We start from the raw sequence: 15,278 nt of genomic DNA, 5'->3' as shown, positions 1-15,278 counted from the left end.
TAGCTTGTAGCTAGTCTTTAAAAGTCGGTTGTTTACGTTAATAAATACCAAATTTTGGAACATTTCTGCATTACATTGTTGTTCGTTTATAGTCAGTCTACTAAAGTTAACAAATAAAATCATAATAATAAAGAAACAAGAGAAAACATGTTGAAATACAATTAATTCTCTCCAGATAATTTTGAGGCACTTCTGCATTAAATTATAGTTAGCTTGTAGTTAGTATTTAAAAGTCGGTTCTTTACGTTGCCAAATACAAATTTTCGGGACAGCTCTGCATTACATTGTAGTTAGCTTATAGTCAGTCTGTAAAAGTAAACTAGAAGTGAATTTTTCTCGTAGTCGACTACAAAACTGCTGGCAGGGTAACAAGCGTGTTTTTTAGTATTTTCTCACCACTACAATAACAGTTTCTTAGCGCCTCTCTTTCTGCGCTTGGCTGTCTTAAATCCATAACTGAAAAACACAATCATCGGATAAAGTCCGCCTAAATTTGTTCCAAGTTTAATCCAACAGCAAGTTAAACCCTAAACCACCTAGCATTTTTTGCAATTGCACGATTAAAATTATCATAGTACGCTCATTTTCTGATCATAAATGATACTCATTAATGAGTTAAATTACTGGTCGTTTTAGAGTAATTTTTGAATTACATTTTAGTAATTTTTGACTCTTTTCTGAGTCATTTTTATATCTATTACAGACAAGTACATATTACAGAAAACAGTTTTTGATCTTCCGACTGCGCGAAATATAATTACGAAATAAATTTATAAACAATCATATTTCGAACACCTGGATGATCACTAGAATGCGTGGGTCTCTATGGACAAAAAAAAGTTGTATCAGTCACCCCCTAGAATTAAAGTTATATTAATAACATTTCCAAAAATTGAAAAAAATATTTTTTTGTCACGCTTAGAAACACCGCCCTGTTTGTTTTTTATATATAAATTACGTCGTCATTTTAAGTCCGATCGTAACATATGATATATCAGTGTTTATGGCTTAACTGTAGCTACATTTCACCCTTAGACGATTTTTTAATCCTTCCTTCCTTCCCCAAAATCTGAAATTGTGGCTCTACAAGACTAAAGAGCATTTAATTATATGAAATATTTGCTTTTGGAATGCTCACTTTTATGATTAAACAGCTATTTTATAGATATTTAAAAATTTTCAAATATTCATTATGAACCGTTCACACAACAAACAATTACATAATTTCCCTGGAAAAAACATTTTTTTTTTTTTTTTTTTTTTTTTGAAAATGAATTATAAAATAGAAATCCTTTTTATTTTTTCAGTTAAAGGAGGAAGTTAATAATATCCTACAACACTATAGTAGTTTAGCTATGTATATGTTTCATTTTACCCAAGGACGAAATTGTTTTAAAATGGATTGAATCGGCCCATTATTCTCCTAGCCCTAATACAACCGTACCCCCGAATAGGGCTTTGGAGCTCTTAATTATGGCTTCAACGTCGTTAATTTCCTCTTAAATACTACCATTATGATGAAATTTTGCATATCTAACACCTATATGAACATAAATCCCTCTACCAAATTTTGATAGGATCGGTCCATAATTGATCCTAGCTCCCACGTATGGTTAGGTTAGGTTGATAGGAGGATGTATACTCCCACGTATAGTCTCTTTCAGAAAATCAGTTTTTAATCAATAAATTGCTTAAATAGTATATGGAAATTCAATATAAAAATTAGTATAAACATTTTTCAAAATTTATAAAAAAAATCGATAAACATGCAAGTAGTTGTATGGAAAAAAGCATGAAATATTTTTGTAAAACTTACCATAACTCATTAATTTTTAATTTATTTTTATAAAATAAAATGTTTACCCCCTTATTCACAAACAACATTTTTATTTTATAAAAGGTTTATAAAACAAAATTTCCATACAAAATCTAATTTATAAACTGTTTATAAAATAAAAATTTTGTTTGTGAATAAGGGGGTTAGTATTTATGTACGCGATTTTGTTATTAATTAATAAAATTAAATGCTGAATAAAATGATCTTTTTTGTGTTAACATAGGGATGCAATCATAATAGTGAGCATTTTAAAAGCTTATATTTCATATAATTAAATGTACTTTATTCCAGTATAGCCACAACTTTAGATTTAAGGGAAGGTTCCGAGATATGAGAAGTCGCACATAGAATATGACGTCAAATTAAAAAATTTTCTAAGAGTGTAATATATATAGGTACAGTCAAGCCATAAATATTGATATATGATATCTTACGAACGGACTTAAAATGGCGACGTAATATATGAAAATCTAAAGGGGCGGTATGGAAAAAAAATAATTTTTATATCTTTGGAAATGTTATTAACATATCTGTAATCATAGGGGGTGACTGACTTATGCACAACCTTCCAAAATCTTCGATAAATTTTTGTCGAATAACTGTTCGAATAAATGACAATTGACAAATTTTAAACTAGTAAGAGTGCTATATTCGGCTGTGCTGAATCTTATATAACCTTCATAGTATATTTAAAATATGTATATTAATTTTATAAAATTTATATTTATTTTATTTTTCCGACTACATACATATATTATTATTATATCAATAGTAAAACAAAACAAACTACAACAACGCTAAACGAAATAAAACACACAAAAAAAAACAAACAAGTAAGAAATTATAGTCGGGCGTGGCCGACCATATGATACCCTACACCAGTTATGAATATTAAATGTGATTTATTTTTCATAATAAAGCATTTATCTTCAATATTCCCTTGTTCCGATACATTTAAGCAATTTATGGATGAAAAACTAATTTTCTGAAAGAGGCTTAATATGGGGGCTAGGGGCAAATATGGACCAAGCCCGATAAAATTTTGTGAATATATTTATATTGACATAATATTTTATTGTGCTGAATTTCATCGCGATATTTGTGTTTATAAGCTAATTTGGGACATTCAAGTAATTTTCTGAAGGAGACTTTCAAATGTGGCCCGATCTTTATGAAATTTGGCAGGGTCATCAAGACTTCTATAAAACTTAGTTGTGCCGTATTTTATCGATATATCTGTATATTTAACATAATTATGAGCTCAGAAGCCCTTTTCGGGGGGTTCTGTTGTATGGGGGCTAGGTGAAATAATGGACCGATTTTAACCATTTTCAATAGGCTTCGTCCTTAGGTCAAATAAAACGTGCGTGCCAAATTTCATCCAATTATCTTGAAAATTGCGACCTGTACCTTGCGCACAAGGTTTACATGGACAGCCAGCCAGCCAGACGGACGGACATAGCTTAATCGACTCAGAAAACGATTCTAAGCCGATTGGTATACTTTAAGGTGGGTCTAGGACGAATATTTTTGTATGTTACAAACATCAGCACAAATCCAATATACCCTCCCCACTAAAGTGGTGTAGGGTATAAATACAAAAGGCAATGAAACCAACAGACATACAAAACGAAATACACAAAAAATTAACCCAGCAGCACAAAGTATACAGAGGTGTCAAATTTGACAGTTCAAAAACACTAAAATCAGCTTTTTTTGAAATGGTCTCGGGAGACAGATAAAACAAATTTTTGAGTTTAATACAGAGAGTGCGTTAAAACAAACAACACTATATAAGGCTATTTTGTAAACAAAACAACAAAGCAAAAGAAAATAAACAAAATGAAAATAAATTTTGTGCAAAATTTTAAAAAGTTTTAATTGTATATAAATTATGTGTTTTATTAATATATATATACTTATTATGTTGTTTTATTTTTTTATTTTTTACAACAATTTACAAATAATTTACTTACCTCCAATAGGAAAATTTAAAAGAAACACAAAAAATAAGTCCAAAACAAAACCAGTTAAAATGGTATCGTGTGAAAGAGACAAATATATATCTTTGCCGTGACGCCTCTGTATACTTTGTGCCAGCAGTTCGACAAAGAGTCAATGCATACGTAAAAGACAGTCATTTATACTAATGTGTAGCCACATGGTTGACCCTAATTTCTATATATTGGGTTATTCGTGACCAATGTACTCTTCGTAAACGACAGTGAAGACAGTCGCCACTTTACTGTACACCAAGAAAGCAAGAGTGTGGCAGTCGTCACTTAAATGTGCCCCGAGTAAACGAGATAGGGAACACTTGAAAAACATAAGAATAAGGCGAAGAGAAAAACAATAATTATGATCAGTTTTATTTGAGTGCAAAGACAATGAACATCTTTTATGTTAGTTGACTTTAATAAGTTGTTTAAGACAGTTTCCACTAAAAATTTTGTTGTGTGAATTTAAAATAAAAAATGTTTTTTTAATTTGATTAAAAAATATTACAATTTAAATAAGAAATATTTACAATTTGGAAGACTGAATTCATTTAAGATGAGTTAAAACAAAAAACTTTAGTTGAAAAAACAATAACAGGTTTTTTTGTTGTTGTTTTTTTCTCTTGATTTTTTTATGACATATTCAGAGGTTGTCTCAGATTTTTGTTTATATCTCCGTTATTTATGGACCGATTTTGCTGATTTTCTCGAAAGTGTGTCCAACAGAATTATTGAAGATTTGGATCCCGGAGATACCTGGGGTCTTCAGAAAATTGATTTCAACAAACATACAGACAGACAGACAGACGGACATAGCTTAATCGACTTCGCTATCTATAAGGACTCGGAATATATATATTTTATAGGGTCGGAAAATTATATTATAGAAATTACAAACGGAATGACAAACTTATATATACCCTTCTCACGAAGGTGAAGGGTATAATAACGATCATCAATTAACCGATTAATAAAAACTTAACTCCAAAATTTATGTATTTCGAACAAAATTCAAATATCAATATAAAAAATTTTCTTCTTTTATTTATTCAAGTGGGATATCTATAAAAAAATTATTTTATCTCTAAAGTTTTTTTTAGATAAAATATTATTTTTTTGCATCCCACTAAGTAACCACAAAGCTCTTAAAGGAAACGGTTTAAGCTTTCTTTTCAGCAAAAAAAAAAAAAAAACAAAAACAAAACTTCCATTTCGAAAAATAGGGAAAAATTTGGTGGAAAATATTGAAAAAATTACTTAAAAAATTATATCCCTCTCGCATCTCATTATGGGACTATAACCCCATGTCTATATTAGACAAATATTTATCACGACAATTGACAAAACGTCGGCAGAAAAATTGTCATTTTTTGTTTATGTTAATACATAGGGGTAACAAAACGCAGATTTTATCACGACAACTCACAGATAATTTTATTGAAATAATGCTATATTTTATAAAAACAATTAAAATTAAATGCAAATTTTGTAAATAAACAGTAATTTCCCTAAAAGTAATGTTAAAAAACTAATGTTAATTGCACAAAAACAAAATTCTAAACAAATTTTGCAATAAAATGACCTTTGTTATCAAGACAACGTTGTCTAAACAATTGTTTAGACAACACTGTCAGAACGCCGTTATAACGCGAATAAATGCCGTCTGTACCTGCTAATTTTTTATTATGATAACAATTTGACGTTTAGCAAAATAAATATTTGTTTAATATAGACCCGGGATAAAGACTTTAAGCGGGATGGCCAAATATCTAACTGTAATTTTTTTGATTGTGTTAGTAAAAAAACATCATATGTATATATGCGATTTTTTTATATGAGATTTTTTACTAACACCATAAAAAAAACTTACCGTTTGAGAGAGCCAGTTTGATGTATCGCCAAGGCGCTTTAAAGGAAATTCTATAAGCTGAGCAACAGGTGAAAAGTTACACTCATTTGAATAAAACCCTATATGACGAAAATGTCTAAGTCCGGCAGTTCTGGACCAATAGCGCTGATAATTTGTTTCTGGCCTACTATCCAATAGTACTAACCAAAGAATAATAAGAAGTTGGACTATGACATTGTTTTACAACAATAACATTTCCTTCTCTTCACAGACGAGTTCTGTGCAAATTCAACACACTTGTGAGAACTCAATTCTCTCACAATACTTCAAAACTTTTTCGCGAAAATACCGGGATAATTTTTTAATTTTTTACACAATTTTATCGCATTTAACAATCCGAAATAATTTTATTTTTCACAAACTAAAAAAATATTATTTTAATTTTTTTGACAATTAATTTATGTGTGTTGAAATTAAAATTGACAAAACAAAGTTGTATATTTTGGTATTGAAAATGAAAAAATTATTTAAAATAAACTTATTTTTTTGCAAAAAAAGAGATTTTAAGTCCGAAAAATATATTTATTAAATGTTTACTGATTAGATTTGGGCAAAATAAATTTAAAAATCTGCGAATGTAGAAATTTAAATGTTATTTATTTTTCCTAAAATTTTTATGTACGATTTTATGCAAGTATGTATGTTTGGAAAGTGTGGTGAAAGTGGTTGGAGCTCCAATACTAATACAAAAATTCTACCAATACATACTTAGAGTTAGGTACCGAATGACAACTCCTTTACGTACCAACTGACAAGCCCCAATTTCTTTATATTCTTTGGTACTAACCTTGGTGCAAATTAAATAAAATAGATTTTTTGAGTTGGGTCACTTAACATGAAATAAAAATCAAATCAAAATTTTTGATTTTTGTACAAACAAACCGCATACAAACATAAGCATTTGTACAAACACTAAACACTCTCATACACTACACGACAGGCTTGTACAAATGTAAAATATTGGTATGTTTGTCAAGCCGCTTGTGTAGTCTATTTGGCCCTTACGGTGAAAGTACACAACACGCGTTGTACGCGGCAGCGCGTTATAGGCTTCTGTCAAAAAAAGTTGAAATAGTGTATCTTCATTTAACAAGTTACACACTGTAGTTTGCAAAGCGTCTGCCGCAAAAAGTTCAGCAACTTTCAACTTTTGACGCGTCGGCACCTGATCAGGGTTCTATTTTGTTTTGTGTAGAATAAGAATAAACTAAAATGAAATAAATTTCACCAACAATGAATGAAAAATATTAAAAAATAAACAAAATCTTAAAATGTTGATTTTTAAAACAGTAATAGTCTTAAAAAACATTAAAAGAAAGATCAAAATGACGCGTTGTGTGTAACTTGCAGCTTGTAAAGCGCGAAAAGTTTGAAAAGCGTAAAACGCGTTGCCGCCTCAACGCGTGTTGTGTACTTCCACCTTTAACGTTACCCTTATCTTTTCACAGCTTCTAAACTATTGCCAACTCTGATTTTATATATATGTATGTATGTACATATTTCTGATATATTTAAAAATCAATAAAACATCGCGTAAACGCTTTTTTAATTATTATTTATTTTATCCCGAGAATCGGGAAAAAATATTCACATTCCCGGGAATTTCCGATAAAATAAAAAATATTAAAAAAAAACGTTTACGCGATTTTTTAACATATCAGGTACTAAAGGTGGTATTAGACGACATGTATTTTACATATGTACTGTGTTATTCCGTACGACATGCTCGCGGTTTGGTTGAACAAAAATTTTGATTTGATTTCAAGTCAAGTGACCCAACTCAAAAAATCGATTTTTGTTAAATTTTCACCATTAGTATTATTGGATAGTAGCCCAGAAACAAATTTTCAGCGCTGTCGGTCCAGAACTGTTTTTACACAAACATTGAATTTTTGTCAAAACGTTTGTATGGTTTATATACATAAATAACAAATTTTACATTTCTAAGAAAAATTGACATCTGTATCTTTGCAAGTCCATAAAAATGTGAACAAATCGGTGTTTGTACGAGCAAAGTTTGAGTAGTGAATGTGGGAATGAAAAAAGTATGTTTGTCAAGCCGTTTATGTAGTCTAATTAGGCCTTAATTACATATATTTGGATTATTTCGGTAACGTTGAGGCCCAAAAAGATTATACAAGGGGCTTGAATCAAAAAATGTCGGTAGTTGGAAAGCCTAATCAGCACTAATATTGTCGATTTTTTTTAAATGTCAACTGCATATCTGCGCCCAAAACACCGATTTTGGGCGACATTTTTTGATAGACCGAAAACTACTGAACATATCACATAGGGGCACAGACATATTAAAAAGGGCGATAAATCAACCAATGGCTTTCGATACAAGTGATTGGTATCAATAAAAAGATAATTTTCTCTAGATTTTGAATTTGTAAAAATATCATAACCCACCGAACAAAATTATACAAAAAAGATATAAAATATAAAAAATAACAAAAATATTTTATTTTTTAAATTTTCCAAAATAATGTAATGATTATAAAAATTAGTAAATACTAGTTATATAATAATTGTTAAAAAATTAAAATACACTTAAAGAAAATTTTTGGTCAATTTTAAAAGAAGTTAACAGGGTACAAAATTCTTTGAATATTTGATGGTCAAAAGTACTTACTCAACTCGTAATCAGAATTTTTATCAATATAATAACAAATGCAACATTGATTTTATGATAAAGTTGTTTCGAATCATTACTTCAAAATTAAAGGAAAAGTTTTAGTTACAAAGTTTTATAATTCATTCATTGATATTCTAATTCGAAATCTCCATCCTTAAGTGTACCGATCTATTATTATTATTATTCAGGTCGTTTATATAAAGTTGAGCCATCACCGCCGTTATTAGTTAGAATCTTGTTTAGAATGTTTTCTAAGGAATATTGAGATAATAAGGGGGTTAAGCAAGATGTTAAATTACTAACTTCATGCCTAACAGAAGTTAGCTACTTAAAGCATTTATTAGTTCCCAGCAATGAACATACATACATACATACATACATACATACATACATACATACATACATACATACATACATACATACATACATACATACATACATACATACATACATACATACATACATACATACATACATACATACATACATACATACATACATACATACATACATACATACATACATACATACATACATACATACATACATACATACATACATACATACATACATACATACATACATACTGTGGACATAGAATACATATGTACCTTTTTATACTATCTAAACTATTGCCAACTCTGATTTTATATATATGTATGTATGTACATATTTCTGATATATTTAAAAATCAATAAAACATCGCGTAAACGCTTTTTTAATTATTATTTATTTTATCCCGAGAATCGGGAAAAAATATTCACATTCCCGGGAATTTCCGATAAAATAAAAAATATTAAAAAAAAACGTTTACGCGATTTTTTAACATATCAGGTACTAAAGGTGGTATTAGACGACATGTATTTTACATATGTACTGTGTTATTCCGTACGACATGCTCGCGGTTTGGTTGAACAAAAATTTTGATTTGATTTCAAGTCAAGTGACCCAACTCAAAAAATCGATTTTTGTTAAATTTTCACCATTAGTATTATTGGATAGTAGCCCAGAAACAAATTTTCAGCGCTGTCGGTCCAGAACTGTTTTTACACAAACATTGAATTTTTGTCAAAACGTTTGTATGGTTTATATACATAAATAACAAATTTTACATTTCTAAGAAAAATTGACATCTGTATCTTTGCAAGTCCATAAAAACGTGAACAAATCGGTGTTTGTACGAGCAAAGTTTGAGTAGTGAATGTGGGAATGAAAAAAGTATGTTTGTCAAGCCGTTTATGTAGTCTAATTAGGCCTTAATTACATATATTTGGATTATTTCGGTAACGTTGAGGCCCAAAAAGATTATACAAGGGGCTTGAATCAAAAAATGTCGGTAGTTGGAAAGCCTAATCAGCACTAATATTGTCGATTTTTTTTAAATGTCAACTGCATATCTGCGCCCAAAACACCGATTTTGGGCGACATTTTTTGATAGACCGAAAACTACTGAACATATCACATAGGGGCACAGACATATTAAAAAGGGCGATAAATCAACCAATGGCTTTCGATACAAGTGATTGGTATCAATAAAAAGATAATTTTCTCTAGATTTTGAATTTGTAAAAATATCATAACCCACCGAACAAAATTATACAAAAAAGATATAAAATATAAAAAATAACAAAAATATTTTATTTTTTAAATTTTCCAAAATAATGTAATGATTATAAAAATTAGTAAATACTAGTTATATAATAATTGTTAAAAAATTAAAATACACTTAAAGAAAATTTTTGGTCAATTTTAAAAGAAGTTAACAGGGTACAAAATTCTTTGAATATTTGATGGTCAAAAGTACTTACTCAACTCGTAATCAGAATTTTTTATCAATATAATAACAAATGCAACATTGATTTTATGATAAAGTTGTTTCGAATCATTACTTCAAAATTAAAGGAAAAGTTTTAGTTACAAAGTTTTATAATTCATTCATTGATATTCTAATTCGAAATCTCCATCCTTAAGTGTACCGATCTATTATTATTATTATTCAGGTCGTTTATATACATACATACATACATACATACTGTGGACATAGAATACATATGTACCTTTTTATACTATATATACATATATACTAATGAGATATATAAACAAATTTAGTAGTTTTCCGATATCTAACTATTCCGACTGAAATTTTTATCGAATGTTTGCTGGGTAATACTAATATATTTTTAAATTCTTTATCTATTTTAGAGCTTAGGCATCATAATATATTTCAAAAACCATATAAAACAATGATTGTAACCGAAATTTTACTTAAACAAGTTAATTTCTACTACATAAGGTACAAAAAAGGTGGCATCTCTAAAAAAATATTTTAAAATTCTGTATTAAATAATTTATACGTTTTTAGCAATTTTAGAAAAAATCATTGACTTTTTGCATTTAAACCTTATTGAAATCAGTTATTAAATAAATCAAGTTGAAATAATCTATGTGTACATGAATATCTTCAAACTCGAAAAAAATCAAAAACCGCAAAAATCCGCAAAATGTTAAAAAAGATTATAATTCTAGACATCCCCTACTTTAAAGGATATATAATGGTTATGGGCATTTTTGGACATTTGTGTTACTTTTTTACCTTCAAACTTTTGAAAATTTAAAAAAAATAATTATAATTTTCCTTTCAAGTAAGTTGTGCATTTTGACACCTGTAACCATAGAAAAGGTATACATAGAACTGAAACTGAGTATGACAAAACCTAAGTCTGCTGTCAAAAACCTAAGTCGTGAGAATGTATTAGTTGAAAAATATGTAACCCAACAAATACAAACTTTTTCGTTTAAAAAGTTTTTATATTTTTGTTTGATATTATATTTCGATATTTTATGAAATAATGATTTGAATTAGCCATTTTTATTCAATATCAGTTGACCAATGTAAGAAAGATCTTCATTAAAAATTATTTTTAATTTTAAATAAACTCTTTGTGGTTGCTGGGTTGAGTCAATATTGACACTTGAAAATAATATTAAAAAATAAAAACGATTGAAAAATTTGTTTTTTTTTCTGAAAATGTTTTCAATAATTTTATGGGAAAACATAACTTTTAGCAGTGTTTACTGCAGCAGCAGGGGCTATTTTGCCAAAGGAATTGTGCTAATGCTAAAATTAACGCTTGATATGAACGATTATTGTTAATTTCAAAGCAGCCCAAATGCAGTCAAAATACACCCTACACCACACTAATGGGAACGGTATTTTGTTTACGTCTTAAAGTTTGTAACACCTGCGTCGATGTAATGATGTAATCCGCCCATAAATTAGCCTATTGAACTTTTTTGTAAGCGGTACATGCTATACAAGAATAGAGTATTTATAAAATTCGACTCAACAAATTTTATATATACGAAATTTTGACTATATATTGTTATAATGAGTAGTACATTCATTAATTAAGCAAACATCAATCTCTTGAATATAACTTCTACATTAAAAAATACTAAATAACTTATTGCTACTTACTCGCAATGTGGTAGGGTATGGTGTATTCGGATACATTTTGTACTTTCATATTTTTGTTATTTTATGTAAACAAAAATAAAAATACTCATACAATTGTATTAAATTCACACAGAACCTGTACATGTGAGAGAGTAATATTTCTTATTCTCAGTTTCAGTTCTATTTATTTTTCTATGCCTGTAACCATTACTATGTCTTAAAAATTCGTAGATCAATTCTCAACAATACGTAATATTAAACCTCGTAAAGAAAAAGTAGGCTTTTTACAATAGAAGGTCATATTATTAACATGAAGTATAGGTCTTTAAACAGGAATTATTACTACATTTCAAATAATTGTTTTTTTCATCAACTTTAGGCTCAGCTCAAGCTCAGATCAAAGCTACTATGAAAAATGTTGCGAACAAATCTTATGCAAAAAAGTGTCCTCTTTCAAATGATATATCATTTGTTTTATAAAAATCAGTTTTCATTTTTGATTTATCGCCACAAGTCTCCATATGGCTGCCCCATCGTGCATATTTCAAATACAATTCTACATTACAATTTAAGATTTGTATATGACAGACGTTTAAGAGTTATGATGTTAATAATGTTAACTTGTGGGCTAATAATTTCCCATCAAACAATGTTTTTTTTTCATCATCACCTCCTAATTTAATAAAACGCCATCCAATTAATACTCCATATATAACTTGTATAATGACAATGGAATTTGCCACTTTTGTGGTTTTCGAAATATAGCGTTTGTAAGTTTATAATCTGGAAATTTTAAGTCTCATTACATCTAAAGGGTTAATGATAGAGTTTTTGTTATTGCACCATTTGTCTCAGCAGAAAGCATACTTTGATTATGCGTAAGTAATACAGTTACTGGAAAAAATTATAGAAACGATTCGTGGTATTGCATAGGGGACATAACGTAATATTTATTAAAACGGTTTCTATGAATTAATTTTTAAAATTTGTAATCATAAATTACGTTTTTAATATCAAACAATGATTTTTATATCATTCTTTTATGTTAATGTTGGATTTTCCAACACATTGTTTAGTAGTATAACACCAGATAGCTGAATCGTAATTATCTATAAAATTAATTTATGATGAGATTTGCGAACCGAAAAAGTTTTGGATTCATCCTAATATACATACTGTGAGCGTCAAAAGAAAGTGTACACCAATTTTTTTTGAAATAACAAAATACAAATAACTATTTTCATTTCTATTTCTATTTTCAGAATATTTTACTCAAATAAATTAACCTTTTTAAGGCTCAAAATAATGAAAATTTTAACAAAATCATTTTAGTCAACGTTAGTTAGATACGCTACAATATTTTATATGTACCCTGCAGTTCGACAAAGAGTCAATGCGTCCGAAAAAGACTGTGATATCCACTAATGTCTACCGACCTGGTTGGCTCTCGTCACGGATGTACTCTTTGTAAACGAGGGTGAAGATAATCCCCTCTGGAAACGAGAGATCAAATTTCAAATTTCTTAATAAAATATACTTATTTTGTATTTTTATTTTAATTTTAAATAAAAATATTTGAAAAAAGTCACAGCTCTGTAAATATTGATTATTGCCCGTTCTAGAGCGAAAATATTTTCTATTTTGCTTTCTTAAGTCTCAAAAATTATTTATGTAAAGTTCAGTTTCGAAAGTATTACCAAAAGGGGTCTAAAGATGGGGAAAAAGTGCGAAAAACGGGCATAATTAGTGTTTTGGATATTAAATACTTATTATTGTCTGTTCTAGAGTGAAAATATTTTATATTTAGCTTTCTTAAGCCTTAGAAATATAGTATGTATGTAGATTAGTAAAGTTCAGTTTTGAAAGCAGACCCTTTGATATTAAAAAAGGTTTGTGACCAGTACAGCAATTCTGTATTTAAATTTAACTACCGATATCGTAAAGTAGTGAAAAATATTGGTTGCATTAACAATGTCTATTCTCTAATTTAAGTTAACGAATATTATCGTTAGAATAGTTTACCGATAAATATCGGTACAAATGTGAGAATGTCAAAAAGAGTAGGTTAGGTTGATAGGAGGATGTATCCGAAGAAATACACCTAGGCCAATATCGGGCTTGTTGTATCAAAAAGAGTAAGTATTAAATTATAAGCGTAAATTTTGTGTAATGTAATAATTTTTCCTTAGGAAGAAAACACGAAGCCCTCGAGCTACAGAAGTACAACATGCCGTACTTCTTTCTTTCCTGGAAAATGGAAAAGGTTTGGTTTCTGCCTTGCATGGTAAGGAAATGGTAAAGGAGAAATGGGAAGATTTCACCAATAGAATAAACAAAATTCCAGGTGCATCTAACAGTTCTGATCAATGGCAAAATATTTATTTGATATTTAAATTCTAGGTTTGGAGGGACACAAAATCAGGTTGTTATTGTTTACGTTTTTATATTTAAAAATTTCCGTTAAACCGAGAAAAACTTCGTTAATATTATTAATTATTTATGTAAAAATCTAAAAATATCAAGCATCTCGCAAACCAATATCATGTTATTTAAATAATGGCATAATTGTTAAGTATTCAAAAATGTTATTTAAGCGAAATATTGTTTTCTATTAAATGTTAACATATTATATTTTATATTAACATTTGTGTAGATAACTTGATTAACTAAATAAAATCTCTTCCGGAACACTTTATATAAAGAAACACATATGAAGAATTTAGCCGGACAGCGGCCACAAAGTATACAGAGGCGTCACGGCAAAAAAATATATTTGTCTCTTTCGCACGATACCATTTCAACTTGTTTTGTTTTGGTCTTATTTTTTGGGTTTCTTTTCAATTTTCTTATTGGAGGTAAGTAAATTATGAGTTAATTGCTGTAAAAAATATAAAATAAAACATCATAATATGTATATATATATAAATAAAACACATAATTTATATGCAATTAAAACTTTTTAAAATTATGCACAAAATTTATTTTAATTTTGTTTATTTTCTTTTGCTTTGTTGTTCTGTTTACAAAATAGCCTTATATAGTGTTGTTTGTTTTAACGCACTGTGTGTATTAAACCCAAAAATTAGTTTTCTCTGTCTACCGAGACCAATTCAAAAAAAGCTGATTTTAGTGTTTTTGAACTGTCAAAAATGACACCTCTGTATACTTTGTGCAGCGGTAGCTTACTTCTACGTTATGGCTTAATTTTGAAATCTATTAAATGTTAACAAATTAAACAATATTCTTTTATATATACACTATGTAGATAGAGAGATTAACTAAAAAATGTCTGTTCCGGAACGTTTTATATGTAACAAAACCCACATGTGGTATTTAAACGGCCGGCGGCTGCTATATTATGGCTGGCTAATCATTGAAAATTACTCCGCCGGAGTAAAATTATCCATTTGCAACAAAGATTCATTCATTCGTAATATAAT

Source organism: Lucilia sericata, unplaced genomic scaffold (genome assembly GCF_015586225.1).
Source record: "Lucilia sericata isolate MDLA Ls3-8-SP2 unplaced genomic scaffold, ASM1558622v1 Contig000164F_arrow, whole genome shotgun sequence".
NCBI classification, from domain to species: Eukaryota; Metazoa; Arthropoda; class Insecta; order Diptera; family Calliphoridae; genus Lucilia; species Lucilia sericata.
The sequence above is the reverse complement of the archived record's forward strand: the minus strand, read 5'-3'. Positions refer to the sequence as shown.